Raw genomic sequence first — 15,667 nt, 5'->3', positions numbered from 1 at the left:
TTCATGTCCCGTAGGCGACGTTTAACTCCGAGAAAACTCAGTCTCTGCTTTTGGACCGTCGGAGTAAAGTCAGGGTAAAAATTCACTTCCATATTATCAAGCTTGACCGGTCCCTGTAGCCTGGAAGTCTGCAAGATAGCGTCTCTGTCCCGAAAGTTAAAAATCCGGGCAATGAGAGGCCGCGGCGGAGCTCCGACCTTAGGTCTTCCTCCGGGGACCCTGTGAGCACGTTCCACCGCAAAAAGTTTACTCAGCCCCCGGGGCTGGAGATGGGCGAGGATCGGGTCTTCCACAAACAAATCTGCCGCCTCCTCCTCCCGTCCCTCCGGCACCCCGACAATACGAACGTTATTCCTCCGGGCCCGACCCTCGGCGTCCTCCAATCGACGGTCCATCATGGCGCTCGCCTGGCCAAGCCGGTGCACCTCCTTTTGAAGGGCCGCCACGTCTGTAGTGAGACTTAAGGTGGTGTGGGCCAGGGAATTGACCCGGTCATTCGTTTTAGACAAGTCGGCTCTCACCAGGCCCACCTCCACCAGGGCCGAGTCTATCTTCTGCGCCAGAGTATCAAAGCGCTGGTCCACCGAGGCCTTCATTTCGGCAATGGCGCCCATGACGTCCCGGAGGGTCAGATCCGCGGGTTGAGCAGACGCCTCAGCCGGGCCCGCGGGGGATGTACGCTGTGCCTCTGGGGATCCCTTCTGGAGGGTGTAGCGGTCCATACTGTTTGACTGCTGTGCCGGGCCGCGGCGGGTCGATTTCACCTTGGCCCGGTCGCCATCTTGCTTTGTGGACATGTCGCTCTCCCGAAGTCGTGCCAATCTCCTCGAAAGGGCCGATAAACCAGTTCACAGGTTCCGGGGGGGGGTTTGACCACTGCACCGCAGGACAACTCACAGCCGGCGGGTCAGCCGGGCACAGGGGCAAGGCCACACCACCGCACCCCGCTCCGCAACCCTACCTCGCTTGAGGGCAAGAAGGGCGCAAAAGCGAAAGTGAAAGCGCGGGGTACGCGAGTCGCCCAGCCCTGCCCGCCGTTGTTGTTCGCTTTGTCCCCGGATCGCCCCACAACTCCAATCCGGGGGGCCGGCGCGGAGAAGGCCGCAATCTTCGATCGGTGCTCCCACCAGTGTCCGGGGTCCGATTCGAAAACGGAAAACGGGTGCCGCCTCAGCTCGGGTACACAGACACAGTCCCCTCGTCAAAGACAGGATATAATCAGGATTAATTCAGGAGGTCGCGGAGGTCCTCGGGAGCTTCGCACCTACGCGGCCATCTTGGTTGCGCGCTAGGCTCCTCCCCCCCCTTTCATGCTTTCTAATGTTATCACGGTTCCTAAAATTATATTTCTTTTCAGTGGTCTGCTGTTGAGGAGACCCACCCTGTGATTGTGTTTTGTTTTTATTTTTTTGTTTATTGTCCCATTTCTTCTTGGAAGAATTGGGTGCTTGCATAGAGTTATCCTTCTCAGAATTACTCTTAACTTGTGGTTTTCCATGTCTGGCTCGCAAATTATCTCTACCAAGTGTAGCATAGGTTTCTTCAATATTCCCGCTGCTGCTTTGCAGGAAAGAACTCCCTCAGGTGTTGGCGCACAGCTAATGCTGCTGCCTCTCCCTTTATGTTACTTAACATAATGGGTGATACTGCGGCAAAATTGCCCATCAGTTTCATTCCCAAGTCCAGGGCAGGTGCTGCCCCGTACTCATTCTCTACCTATTTCAGTGTCTCAGGCAAGACAGCCAGTGAAGGAGTACCATGTGTTCTGGTATAAATGGCAGCAAATACTGTACCACAAGTTGCTCAGTCTTCCACCGGGGAGCCATACCCACTGGCAAGCAAATAATTATTATTCTGTGTTTTTCCTGCGGGCCAGTATAGGAAAAAACTGTTTCAAGCTGGCTCGTTTTTTGTACTATCCAAAACCATCATAAAAACTTTATTTCGGTCTCAGGATCATAAAAGTACAAGTAAGATACAATACATAGAAATAGTAAAAAGCCAGTCAAAATAAATAATAGCCAGGTCTAAGAGAAATCGATTAACCCATAATCTAAAATTCATTAAATAAAAAATGTGTGTTTTTATGCACATATAGTCCAGAGTAACAAAGACCTATGCCTACTCCAAAAGGACGGCATGGTCTGCCGTGTTAACTTAGGACATACAATGCACTACACTCATGACTGTTTGGTGTTAGCATAACATTTAAAAACAGGGAGCCAATTAAATACAAATCCAGGAACCTAAAAATTAGGATATGCATCAGACTTGCTCTTTCAACACTTTCCTTCTGATTGCCCACATGACGCCCCAAAAACTTTGCAACTGAGCAATCACCGAGCTAGAATCTAATTTAAGGTTGCGGAGAGATTTCCCAATTCTATGTGTACCCAATAGCTTACAGATTAGTTTAAGCCATTTAGCTCTCAGACATGAGTACAGTGGACAAGCAAGAAGTACATGGGCGGTTGACTCTGTTGCAGTAACGCAAATGGGGCAAGACGGGGAGAGTGTAGAAGGCTTGAAAAGAGTTCGGGGAAGAAAACCAAACCTGAACTGCATGTAAAGTTTCCTGTCTTGAGGTACTGTGATGATATCTAAGTATTGTTCATATGAACTGGTAAGTTTAAAATCCCAAAACACCATAGTTAAATGCCCCCTTGATAAATTGGAAAATGAGACCTGCATTGCCCAATCCCAGTACTGCTTCTTGACTAAATCTTTACTGGGGAATAGTGCTGGGTCCTTTACATCCCAATAGCCCTCAAGCTCTATTGCGGTAAGCAGGGATTTCACATTACGAATCCAAACTATCTTCTTGGAGCGATCTAGAGCACTGACTTCCATAAGAGCAGTGACATCCGAAAGCAACTCGGGAGTGGACCTAATGCGTAACAAAACAGTAAAGGGCGTAACTTTACCTTCAATAGGAACCCTACCCAAATCCAGCCTTAACGGGTGGAGTGGCGTACTCTGGGGTAGTGAAACCAGGGACCTCAAAATGTATTCTCAAAATTCGACAGGGCAACCATCTCTTCAAAGCCCCAGAGTTCAGTTCCATAGAGAGCTGAGCCCACTGCTTCGGAATCATAGATCTGGAGTGATGCTGCCACTGGTTTGCTAAAGAAGTGCTGTGTTATTTGATAAAAGTCCCTGTAGTTTGCCTGTGCTTATGGGTCAGCTTAGCTACGTGAGGCTTCCTAGACAAATCTTCCGAAAGGGTAATACTTAGGTATTCAAGGGTACATTCCCTTTCCAGTAGAACCCCTCCTAATTAATGTTTACCCCTAAAAGATTTGTTGGGGTTAAGGAATAGGAGCTTCGTCTTAGAGGTGTTAACCTTTAATCCTCGAGAATCACAAAAGGCTTTAAAATAAATAAATAGTAGCTGAAACCGCGCTGGGGTTTTAGATACTAACAGTGCGTCATCAGCGAATAATAAAGTTACCACTTTTGCCCCCTCCAAAGTAGGGGCGTCTGCTGGGACATCAGAGAGGAACTGGACAACAACGTTCACAAAGAGGGAGAAGAGTGTAAGTTCCTAGCAAAGTTATCCTCATGTAGGCGAATAATTGAGGATAGAATCTCCAAGGGAAGACCCATATCTTTTAAGACCTGCCAGAGCTTGTTTCTTGGGACGAGATCGAAGGGAGTCTTTAGGTTTATAAAGGCTACATAAAGGCTCCCCAACCAATGACTACAGTCTTCCAAGATAAAAGAAAACGCAACTCCTGCTCGATGGTGCTTATGTTTTGCCTAAAGCCGGCTTGAAAGGGAGTAAGGATGTTGTGCTAGCTAATCCAGTCCTGTACCTTAGCAAGGACTGCACGAGAGACACCTTTTGAATGCAATCTATAAGACGGATGGGTCCGTAGTTACAGGGTAAAGATCTATCACCTTTTTTTTTTTATTTCAAGTCATTTTCAATGAGTAATAACAAATGAACAAATGACAAATAGAAATACCATAAAACATACAATAAGACATACCCTAAGTTATAATAGTACAAGTCGTGAAGCACCGGGAAATGATGATAATAATGATAATAATAATATTGATAATAACAATAACAATAATAATAATAATAATAATAATAATAATAATAATAATAATAATAATAATAATAAAAAGAAACTATAGTTTGCTCAAGTGCCAGGCCAGGACATTTGCAGCGAATCGCATTAGTACACAGGTGGTCATACAAACATATCTACCACATGAGAGCTGACAAAAGATATTATGCAGCATATAGTGTGTCAACTGGAAGGTTATCACAATTGCGGTTGAAGGACTACAGTGGCATGCAGAGGAGCACAGGAATGTCATTGTGAATGTGGTATTTCTAAAAGGCCTTAAAGATTGAGGTGTAGTTTGGGTTTTCACGGGGGGTCATATGAGAAGGATGAGGCGTCAAGGGACTTCCACAATTTCTTGTGTGATTTACGCCAGGGAGAGGTATGCAGTGCCTCATTGTCTGCTCCTCTTAGAAAAGATAGCCATTCCTGCCACTTTCTAAAAGAGACCTATTTGGCGTTTTTCCATTTACTCAGTATAACTTTACAAGCTAGAGTGAGCATGAGTTCTAGTAAGTAGTGATCCTGTTTATCCTCTAACTTAGGATCCAGAGCCCCAAGTAAAATATAGGAAAATTCCTTTGGAGGAATGTTGTTGAATGTCTTATTTATGCACTTGTAAACCTTATCCCAGTATGAATGTAATATGGGGCAATAGAAGAGCATGTGGGCGAAGTTGCCAACGTGAAAATTACAATGCCAGCATGTAGGGCTGTCACTGAGCTTAAGTTTAAAAATGTTCTCGGATGTCCAGTATGTTCTATTTATTAACATGAGTTTGGCTTGTGATAGTATGGAAGATATTTTATTCGAAAATGGGGTCATATGAATGTTCTCCCAATCAAATGGGAATCTGCTGGAGTTGAGTTCAGATTCCCACTTTGCTTCACATTTCCTGTGCGATTTGCGGGGTTTGGGGCAAAGAAGTTTTTATATCTTAGAAACAGTGTGCCCAGATTTTAGTAGCTGTGACATCTTGGAGACTATCGAAGGGTCAGAGGGTTTAATGGAGTGCATCGAGAGGAGTGATTTTAATTTTAAGAATTTATAGAAATCTAGTGGTTTTAGTCCGTGACGGGCCTGAAGGTCGGAGAAAGGCAGTGGTAGTGTACCTATAAAGAGATTTTTTACTATATTTATTCCCCTTTTATAGTGTCCTCCCATCTATCTTCAAGCTCGGGTTGTGCCATAGGGAGGCCAAGTTGGATTTATTGATTTTAATCGAGGAGAACTGCTCTAATCGCAGTAGGGCTCTCTTTGTATTAAGCAAATGTATTTTGAGTGGGGTAAAGCGGAAACATCCGCTGTTAGGAGAACGGATAGAGGCATATCGCTGATGATTGACTTCTCTATGTCCAACCAAACTGGGGTGTAGTCCGTTTGAGAGATTAGCCAGTTAGAGCCTTGTTTGCACAGATACACCATTTGGTAGTTCCTAAAGTTCGGGAGGCCCAGACTACCTTTTTCTTTGGGTAATTGGAGTTTATTCAATGATATTCTGGGCTTTTTACCTTGCCAAAGGAATGTATTGAAAAGTTTATAGATCCTATTCAGAAAGTCATTTGATAGCACCATTGGTAGCATACTGGCTAGAGAGTTAACAAGAGGGGTAATCATTTTCAATGTCTTAGCTCTCCCCCACCAGGATAAAAACTTTGGGGACCAGCCATCAAGCAATGTAGATATTTTCTTGTATAGGGCATTCTCGTTGGTTTTAAGGGTGGTGATCAGATCTCTCTCAAATTCCAGGACAGGTATTTGAAACATTTAGGTTGCCACAGGAGGCCTGAGTCCCCAATAATTTCTTTACCACCAAGGTTGTTCAAGAGTTTTACCTCAGTCTTGTCCTTATTTAATTTGTATCCAGATACTGTGGCAAAGTCTTCTATTGAGGACATTAGAGCCGGGATGGCAGTTTCTGCATTCTCAGATACCACTAGTACGTCGTCAGCGTAAGCTGGTATTTTGACCGTACAATTGACGAAACATATCCCTGAGATCTGTTTGTTATTCCTAAGGTGGTAGAGGAAGGGTTTGATTGCGAGTAGAAATAGGGAAGGGGAAAGAGGGCAACCCCGTCTAGATCCTTGTTCCAATTTTGAAGGAGGACGAGAGGCAGCCTTCCGCTTGTACTCTGGCTGAGGGATTGAAATAAAGCGCCATTACCATATGCGTAAGTTCTCACCCAAGTTGAATTTATTAAAAACTGCTTTCAGATAGGCCCAGTCTACTTTATCGAAAGCCTTTTCGGCGTCTAAAGTGATGGCAACTGTTGGGGAGTCAGTAAATTTGGCTTTCTCCAGGACATGAGCTAGAATGCGTGTGTTGTCACTAGATAGTCTGTTTTTTAGGAAGCCGACTTGTGAAGGGTGAATAAGTTTGGATACAAAATTTGAAGTTGTTTGGCGAGGATCATAGCATAGATTTTGCAATCTAAGTTAATTAGAGATATCGGTCTATAATTTTTTGGGAGGGTTGGGTCTTTCCCCTCTTTGGGGATTACTGCTACAATGGCCCTTGCTGGTGTCCCATTAATTTGGCCAGAGTTACTAAATTCATGGTATAAGTTTTGTAGTGGGGGAGTTAGTACCGAAGAGAAGCATTTGTAGAACTTTGCATTAAACCCATCGGGCCCCGGAGCTTTCCCAATTTTAAGGGCCTTAATTGAATTTTCAATTTCTGAAGCAGTGCTTGGGCCCTTGACCCACCAGGTAGGTCGCTCCCCCTCCGCACAGCTCCGCCTGTGTGTCCCTGCCCCAGCTGCCGCTGCTGAGGAAGTTTGAGGCCCTCCTCCACCTGCAGGTTACCACCTGCGCCTCATCCCTGGTGGCCAGTGGTAGGACGTAAGTTTGTTCATCTTCTGCCTTACTGTTTTTACTGTATTGCCTGTATTTTTCACTGTTGTGTCTGTGACTGCTGTTGTCTGTCTTCCCCCGCTGCCTGTATGTGGTCCTTGCCCGTTTTCTTTCCCTCTGTACCCCTCGCTGCCCCCGTGTCTCTGCCCGGTTTCCTTCTGTACCACTCGCTGCCCCCTTGTCTCTGCCCAGTTTTTCCTTCTGTACCCCTCGCTGCCCCGTGTCCTCTGCCTGGTTTTCCCTTCTGTTCCCCTCGCTGCCCCCGTGCCTCTCTGCCAGTTTTTGCCTTCTGATTCTTAGCTGCCCCTGTATTCCTGTGCCCTTTTGCCTTCTGTGCCACTCGTTTTTCATTGGTATTGTGCCCTTTGCCTTCTGTGCCACTCGTTTCCCCCCTCGTTTTTGTGCCCTTTTTGCCTTCTGTGCCACTTGTTTTTCATTGATTTTTGTGCCCTTTTGCCCTATTTCTGTGCCCTTTTTGCCTTTTGTGCCACTCGTTTTCCATTGATTTTTGTGCCCTTTTTCATTCAGTTCCCTCCGTCGTCCCTCGCCGCCCCCGCCGCCGTGTCCCCTGCGGCCCCGCCCCCGACTGCCCACTGCCCATTCGCTGCCCCCGCATCCCACCTCCCAGCTGCTCCTCCCTCCCACCTCCCCATATAAGCTGGCCACTGCGCGGTGAGGAGAGCGACCCTTGACCCACCAGATAGGTCGCTCCCCCTCCGCACAGCTCCGCCTTTGTGTCCGTGCCCCAGCTGCCGCTGCTGAGGAAGTTCAAGGCCCTCCTCAACCCGCAGGCTACCACCTGCGCCTCATCCCTGGTGGCCAGTGGTAGGCCGTAAGTTTGTTCATCTTTCGCCTTACTGTTTTTACTGTATTGCCTGTATTTTTCAGTGTTGTGTCTGTGACTGCTGTTGTCTGTCTTCCCCCGCTGCCTGTACGTGGTCCTTGCCCGTTTTCTTTCCTCTGTACCCCTCGCTGCCCCCGTGTCTCTGCCCGGTTTCCTTCTGTACCCCTCGCTGCCCCCGTGTCTCTGCCCGGTTTTTCCTTCTGTACCCCTCGCTTCCCCTTGTCCTCTGCCTGGTTTTCCCTTCTGTTCCCCTCGCTGCCCCCGTGCCTCTCTGCCCGTTTTTGCCTTCTGATTCTTAGCTGCCCCTGTATTCCTGTGCCCTTTTTGCCTTCTGTGCCACTCGTTTTTCATTGATTTTGTGCCCTTTGCCTTCTGTGCCACTCGTTTCCTCCCCCGTTTTCGTGCCCTTTTTGCATTCTGTGTCACTCGTTTCTCATTGATTTTTGTGCCCTTTTGTCCTATTTCTGTGCCCTTTTTCCTTCTGTTCTCTCCGTCGTCCCTCGCCGGCCCCGCTGCTGTGTCCCCTGTGGCCCGCCCCCCTGACTGCCAACTGCCCATTCCCTGCCCCCGCCTCCCAGCTGCTTTCCCTCCCACCTCCCCATATATGCCGGTCGCGCAACGCACACGCGCAGCGGGTGCGCCTAAGACAAGCCCGTCTGCTCCCGCCCGCGCCTGGACCGTGCCCAGCGCCAGAACCCCTTGCCCCCGCTCCCGCCACGATGACCGCCGCCGCTACGATGCCAGCACACTCCACGCCCTCAACCCCAGACGGACCCACAGCTGCTTCAAGGCCGCCCCGAAATGCACACACTGTCCCTTCACCTGCCGGAAGTGCAGCTACACCAGCCTCAGAACCGACGAACCACCCGCCAAGAAAGACCACACCCACCTGCGATGCATACTACTGAATCAATCAATCAATCAATCAATCAATCAATCAATCAATCAATCAAATAATTTGTAAAGTGCACTACTTACCCGCAAGGGTTTCAAGGTGCTGAGAGTGGGGAGGGTGCTATTGCTACTGGTCGAACAGCCAGGTCTGAACACCAGCTCCACGCGCACACACGCTGTCGAGCTCTGGGACTTGCTCGACACAACATCCCCAGATGTCACCTTCCTGACAGCGACCTGGTTGAACGACTCCTACAAGATCACCCGCAGAGACCGCACCAACAGAGTGGGAGGAGGAATCGCCATCGTCCACAAGAACAGCATCAGGGTCTTGCCTAACACCGACGATGCGCTCAGCACCGCCGAATACATGCACTTCCAGATCCACACAAACCCCAACTCCACCCTCAGAGGCACCCTCGTCTACCGACCCCCCGGACCCTGCCCCCAGTTCAGCGACTCCATCGCCGACTTCATCAGCACGCACGCCCTGACCTCCACCGACTACATACTCCTCGGAGACCTGAACATTCACCTTGAGAACAACGACAACAACTCCACAACCCTGATCGATAACCTCGTCAACTTCAGACTAATGCAACTCGTCACAATGCCCACCCACTCCGCCAGCCACACGCTCAACCCCGTCTTCTCCTCCAGCCCGCACGTCTCTGTCAGCCACACCACCGAACTCCTCTGGACCGACCACCGCTGCATCCACTTCACCTTCCAGAAACCCACCACACACCACCGCACCCAACAGATCCCCCGCCGCTGCTGGAGCAAAATCACCGAACACCAACTACATGCAAACCTCGCTCTCAGCCCACCCACCGAACCCTCCAACACCGACGACGCTGCCCACAGCCTCAGATGCTGGATCGAAGACTGCGCCAACACCCTCGCCCCGCTGAAGAAAACCCCCCAACAGACACACGAGCAAGAGGGCCAGCTGGTTCACCCCAGAACTCCTAGCCTCCAACTAGAGAAGAAATGGCAGAGAGAACAAACTCCGGACAACCGCGCAGCACACAAGGACGCCAGCCGCAACCACCACCGCCTCATCAGGGCCGCCAAGAGAACCTTGTTTAAAGACCACCTCGAAAAGAACACACACAATAGCAAGGAGCTCTTCAACATCGTGAAGGAACTCTCCAACCCCAGCTCCAACACCAACGACATCCCGCCGTCACAAGCCCTGTGCGACTCCCTCGCCACCTTCTTCCACCGCAAGATAGCAGACATCCACGACAGCTTCAACACCCAGACAGACCCAACAGACAGCAACACAACAGACCCTCCGCACACCATCGACCAAGACCCCCTGCCAGCCTGGGTCAGCGTGATCATCGATGACACCATCAAAACCATGAGCACAATCCACTCCGGCTCTCCGTCAGATCCCTTCCCGCACCACGTCTTCAACAAAGCAAGCAGCTCCATCGCACCCCACCTACGCAACGTCATCAATCTCTCCCTCGAGACAGCGACCTTCCCAGAGAGCTGGAAACACGCCGAGATCAACGCCCTACTGAAAAAACCCAAGGCTGACCCAAGAGACCTCAAGATCTTCCGGCCCATCTCTCTGCTCCCCTTCTCGGCCAAGGTCATCGATCGTCAACAGACAACTAACCCGATACCTCGAAGAAAATAGAATCCTGGACCCGCCCCAGTCGGGGTTCCGCAGCAACCACAGCACCGAGACCGCCCTCATCGCCGCCACCGGCGACATCAGGACCCTGCTGAACAACGGCGAGACCGCAACACTCATCCTCCTAGACCTCTCCGCCGCCTTCGACACCGTCTGCCACCGCACACTACGTGCACGCCTCCACGCCGCAGGGATCCGAGACAAGGCTCTGGAATGGACCACCTCCTTCCTCTCTGGCAGAACCCAGAGCGTTCACCTCCCCCCATTCCGGTCCAAAGCCTCCGAGATGATCTGCGGCGTACCCCAGGGATCCTCCCTCAGCCCGACTCTGTTCAACATTTAAATGGCCCCGCTCGCACACGTCGCCCGACAGCACGACCTCAACATAATCTCCTACGCTGACGACACTCAACTGATCCTCTCCCTCACCAAGGACCCCATCACCGCCAAAGCCAACCTCCATGAAGGAATGAAGGCCATCGCCGACTGGATGAAGACCAGCCGTCTGAAGCTGAACTCGGACAAGACGGAGGTCCTCATCCTCGGCTGCAACCCTTCAGCCTGGGATGACTCCTGGTGGGCGACGGCACTGGGAGCAGCCCCGACACCCACCGACCACGCACGCAACCTGGGAATCATCCTCGACTCATCGCTCTCAATGACCAAGCAGGTCAACGCCGTCCCCTCCTCCTGCTTCAACACCCTCCGCATGCTCTGAAAGATCTACAGATGGATCCCGACAGATACAAGAAAGACAGTCACCCAGGCCCTCGTCAGCAGCAGACTCGACTACGGAAACGCCCTCTACGCGGGAGCCCCAACCAAGCTCATCAAACGAATACAACGCATCCAAAACGCCTTGGCACGACTGATCCTCGACGTACCATGCCACGACCACATCACCCCTCACCTGAGGGACGTGCACTGGCTCCCTGTCAGTCAGCAAGAGGATATCCTTCAAGCTCCTCATCCACGCACACAAGGCACTCCACAAGACCAGCCCAGCCTACCTCAACAGACGGCTCTCCTTCTACATCCCCAACCGCCAGCTACGCTCTGCCGACCTCTTACTCGCCACCGTCCCGCGCATCTGAAGAACAACCACTGGCGGGAGATCCTTCTCCCACCTCGCCGCCAAGACATGGAACACCCTCCCACTGAGCCTACGACAGACCCAAGACCTGCTGACCTTCAGGAGGATGCTCAAGACCTGGCTGTTCAATCAGTAGCGCCCCCCCCCCAGCGCCTTGAGACCCTCGCGGGTATGTAGTGCGCTTTACAAATGACTGATTGATTGATTAATTTAATTTTTTTCCTGGTCTGATAGGGCAGGAAGCATTCATTGGTTTAGGTAGTCATGTGTTTTAGTGCCGTCTAGGTCCTGGTTCTTTCTATTTAGAGTGCTATAAAATTCCTTAAAAATGTCTGCAATTTTGTCAGGATCAGAGTGAGCTAGACCTGTTTGATCTGTTAAGTTCTTGATCGTGTTCTTCTGCAATTTAAACTTTAAGTATGAAGCTAGGCTCTTCCCTGCCTTGTTAGAATCGCATAGTTTGATGCTTTTTTGTTTGCTTAACCATATCTTAGCCCTGTTTGTGCATGTCAGTTATATGGGTGACATCCTTTAGAGGTGTATCATCTAGAATTGTAAGATTATCCCCATTGAGCCGTTGTTTTGATACACAGGGCATGATACTTGTGTCAAGAAACTCGTTGCATGTATAAGGAATACACATATTTATGGTCGCATCTTTGTGTAATGTGATATCATGGGAGACAAGCATAGAGCGCAGGCAGAAAGATATGACACTTATGATACATGTTTTGCATTTGCAACACAGCAAAGTACAACATTCACATATGAGATTGCTACTGTAGGTATTGCTTTTAGTAAGGAAAACAAGGCACCTGTCTAAAAATATATATATCAAGGAATACATCACATCTATAGATCTTTTCATGTAGTTTCTTATTTCCTGCCTGTGTATGATTGGCACTGCGGGACTCGTTGTAGGAAGCTTCATTTAAAAAGGGTGACCAAGGAAAAGTAAAATAAGAATTAGAAAAACAAGATCCAAAACCCTACCCCCACCCACCCTCAGCCCTAACCCTCCCACCCCACCCTGAAAGTACGTAACAGGCATGATGACAAGGGAAGAGAGCTCCCCTCCCATGGTAGCCAAACAAGGAAATGTTGGACGCATGGGACCATTGCGTGGCTTAAGAGTATTGAACTTTAACATTTAGTGACCAAGAACTGAGTGAAATTAGGTCGTTGTATGGAACATTGTAATGCATAATGTGCCATAGTGTATGCATATTGCTAATTAGCCGTATGCCACCTTATGAGGCAAGTTTTGGGAGTTACCCAACATTTTTGGTGTATCTAACGAAAGACATTTATTATATCTACTCGGTTGAACATTAACATAAACAATTTACCTGGTTACCTGAGAACAGGAACATAGCACAGTAACATTAGGGTATTGTAGATTATTATTGATTATTGTTGTAGTGATAGAATATTCATATACAGGTCTATCACCTTTTTTAAACACAGGGATCACCTAGGCTCCCTTCCATGAATTGGGTAAAGGAGCTCCATCTGCTATCGCATTAGATAAGGTCAAGATGTAGTTTGCCCAATTCTCATTATCATGTACAAATAAATCACCCGGAATACCATCGGGTCCAGGGGCCTCTTGGAGGGCCAGCGCACAAGACTCCGAATATAATAGAGCAAAATGGTAATACCATGCTGAGATGGAGATATTGTTAGATGGAAGTGGTGGCCTGTTAGTGTCCCCTCTAGTTAGAAGAAGCCAACATTTCTGTGAATCTTTCCTGGCACAGGCCTCCCGATCAGTCTCCATCTGTTGTCGTCGCAGTCCCTTTTTGCTCTCACCTGACCTGACTTGTAGGACCTCCTAAAATCTCCCACTATAGCCAGATTCTTTGCTCTGATTGCCTGAGAAAGTGTACGTCTGAGGGCTCTGCACTCTTGACTAAACTAGGAAAACTGAGATCTTGGCGTAAGACAAAAATTAAGTGGATATGAGGTTTCGACAAAATAAATGGCCATCTGATTAAAGAGGCGAGTGTGACAGGCTGTGATCTCTTCCAGCTGTCCCTGGTGTCTTGTTAGGCTTTGGATCACAGCTGTGCTTCTCAGTAGATTTTGTTTAATTAATTCAAGCTTACCTTCGCCCACAGCTACCTGGGGCCATTTGAGACAACGATTATCATTTGTTGGGATTAACTCCCTTGAAGCTATAATAGATTTTGCAGAATTGAATGGACCACCCCAGGGTGACCCCAGAGTAAGATGGAGGGAATTATGATCTCTCTTAGTGGTAGAACCCACAGCCATGTCGATCACCCCGGGCCATAGCCTCAGATCCAAGAGGAAATAATCTATACAGCTTATGTTGCTGGTCCTATTAAAAGTATTTGCATCCATTTTGTCAGAGAACGTACAGCCATTGGCCGCCCTTAATCCAAACTCCAGGGAAAGGGCGTTAAGCTGGAGATCCACTTGGATCCATTTTTCAGTAGGGGGTAGGTCAAGGTGGGGAACCTGCCACAGCTTGGCAACTTCCCTTGCTCCACAGACATCCTCCCTCTCCAGTGGTTCAAAAGTAACGGTGAAATCCCCAGCTACAATCAAGGGTGACGGTGTTATCCTATCTCCCAATTGCACTTCCAACTCATCCATCGAAGTTGACCTCCTTCCTGCAAGGTCCCTCTAGCATAGACATATATGTTCAGCAGTGCACCATTCTGGCATTTGAGATGGATGGCTAAAATATCTGGGCTGCTAGACGGGAACTCTCGGATTATACAATTGAGTGTAATTCTTACCCAATTTATTAATTCCCCCACAGGGCGGCCGGGCTTGCTTGAGCACGTTGATCGAAAAAAAGTTACAAAGCCTGGAACGTGAATAGGAGCAGTACTCCAGCTCTCCTGAAGTATACATATATCAAAGGTTTCAATACATTGAACCCAATGTTGGAGGGCCATTTTCGACCTCACCCCAGCCACATTCCATGACACTTGCTGGAGCTTGCTGAACTCTGACTCTACCGGGTTATTTGTTAGATTCGCTAGTGACTCATCTATGGAATTTCCTGCCTGCGTGTGAGGCTCTATTTGTATATGTAGATAGTGCTCCTCTAGGCAGCCTTCTTTGGGTCGAAGATAGCTCTTCATTGAGCAAATCACCATCATGGAGGGAAATTGTATTATGAACTTTAACAAGTTGGCTTCTGATTATATTGGTAGTTTGTGTTTTATGAATAGTGGGCCAATCTACCAGTGGAGACTTGGGAGGTAAGTGTGTGCCTAAATTCTGAAGTCAATCATTTGCTGCCAACTTAGAATTTAAACCAAGATGGGAGACTGCGGAATGGGCAATAGATGATGAGGAATGTTGTGGCAATCTATACTTACATTGAATGCTGTGGATGAGGGAGGACTAGATCTAGCTTCAAGGGCTATCAAGTCATGGGCCATCTTCCCATCAGCCAGACACAGATGGATACAGTCCCTAGAACTGTTTGGGCAGGATACACTTCTGGCTCTCAGGATATCCTCTCTAATGACTGAGCAGCAACCCCTCACATGGCGAATCCAGTGAATGGTTTTATTTATGAGGGAGTCTTCTCCTTCGAACCTTTGATGCAAAGAAGACTTTGGTACACTATTCATATAAATAGGTTTGGGGGCAATGGGAAGTTATCTCGCCTGTCTATAAAGTTGTCTGAGGGATTTTTGACTCAAGTGGAGCTGGGTAAGGAATCAAAGGTGGAAAGACAGCCCGTTGCGTCAATGGACTACTAGTGGCTTGCACATGGGTAAACTAACCCCCTGTGGATCTCTGTGTAGAGGCTTCTCAACGACCCTACACTCAGGTTGCAGTCTCAGTTCGCGAAGGTAGTAGTCGGAGCACTGTCTACACTGAATAGGTTAAGTTGGCATGATTAGTAAGGGTTTGGGTTGGGGGTTGAATGTCACTCTCACCTCTGGCTAATAAAAACTTGATCTGTCCTGAGAGCTGATTAATTGCTAATTTCAGCATGCTAACTTCTGCCCTCAGGTCGCCTATAATCTTATAAACAGAAGAATCGGACAAGGGTAACTTATTATAAAATGCATCACTTCCATCTTCACCACCATTGTCACTCCTGTCAGCCACTCCTTCCTCCCTCCCTGCTTGGTTGTGGCACAATGTTTGGAGGGATGTAAACCTATTGCTAAGGGTAAGATCAGTGTCCAGCAGGCCTTGGGCTGCATGAGTTACAAGAAGAGCTGAACTCTCTAGATCTGCATCAGCATCAATTCCAAT

Source organism: Triturus cristatus, chromosome 7 (genome assembly GCF_964204655.1).
Source record: "Triturus cristatus chromosome 7, aTriCri1.1, whole genome shotgun sequence".
Taxonomy (NCBI): domain Eukaryota; kingdom Metazoa; phylum Chordata; class Amphibia; order Caudata; family Salamandridae; genus Triturus; species Triturus cristatus.
This window is presented reverse-complemented; position numbering follows the sequence as displayed.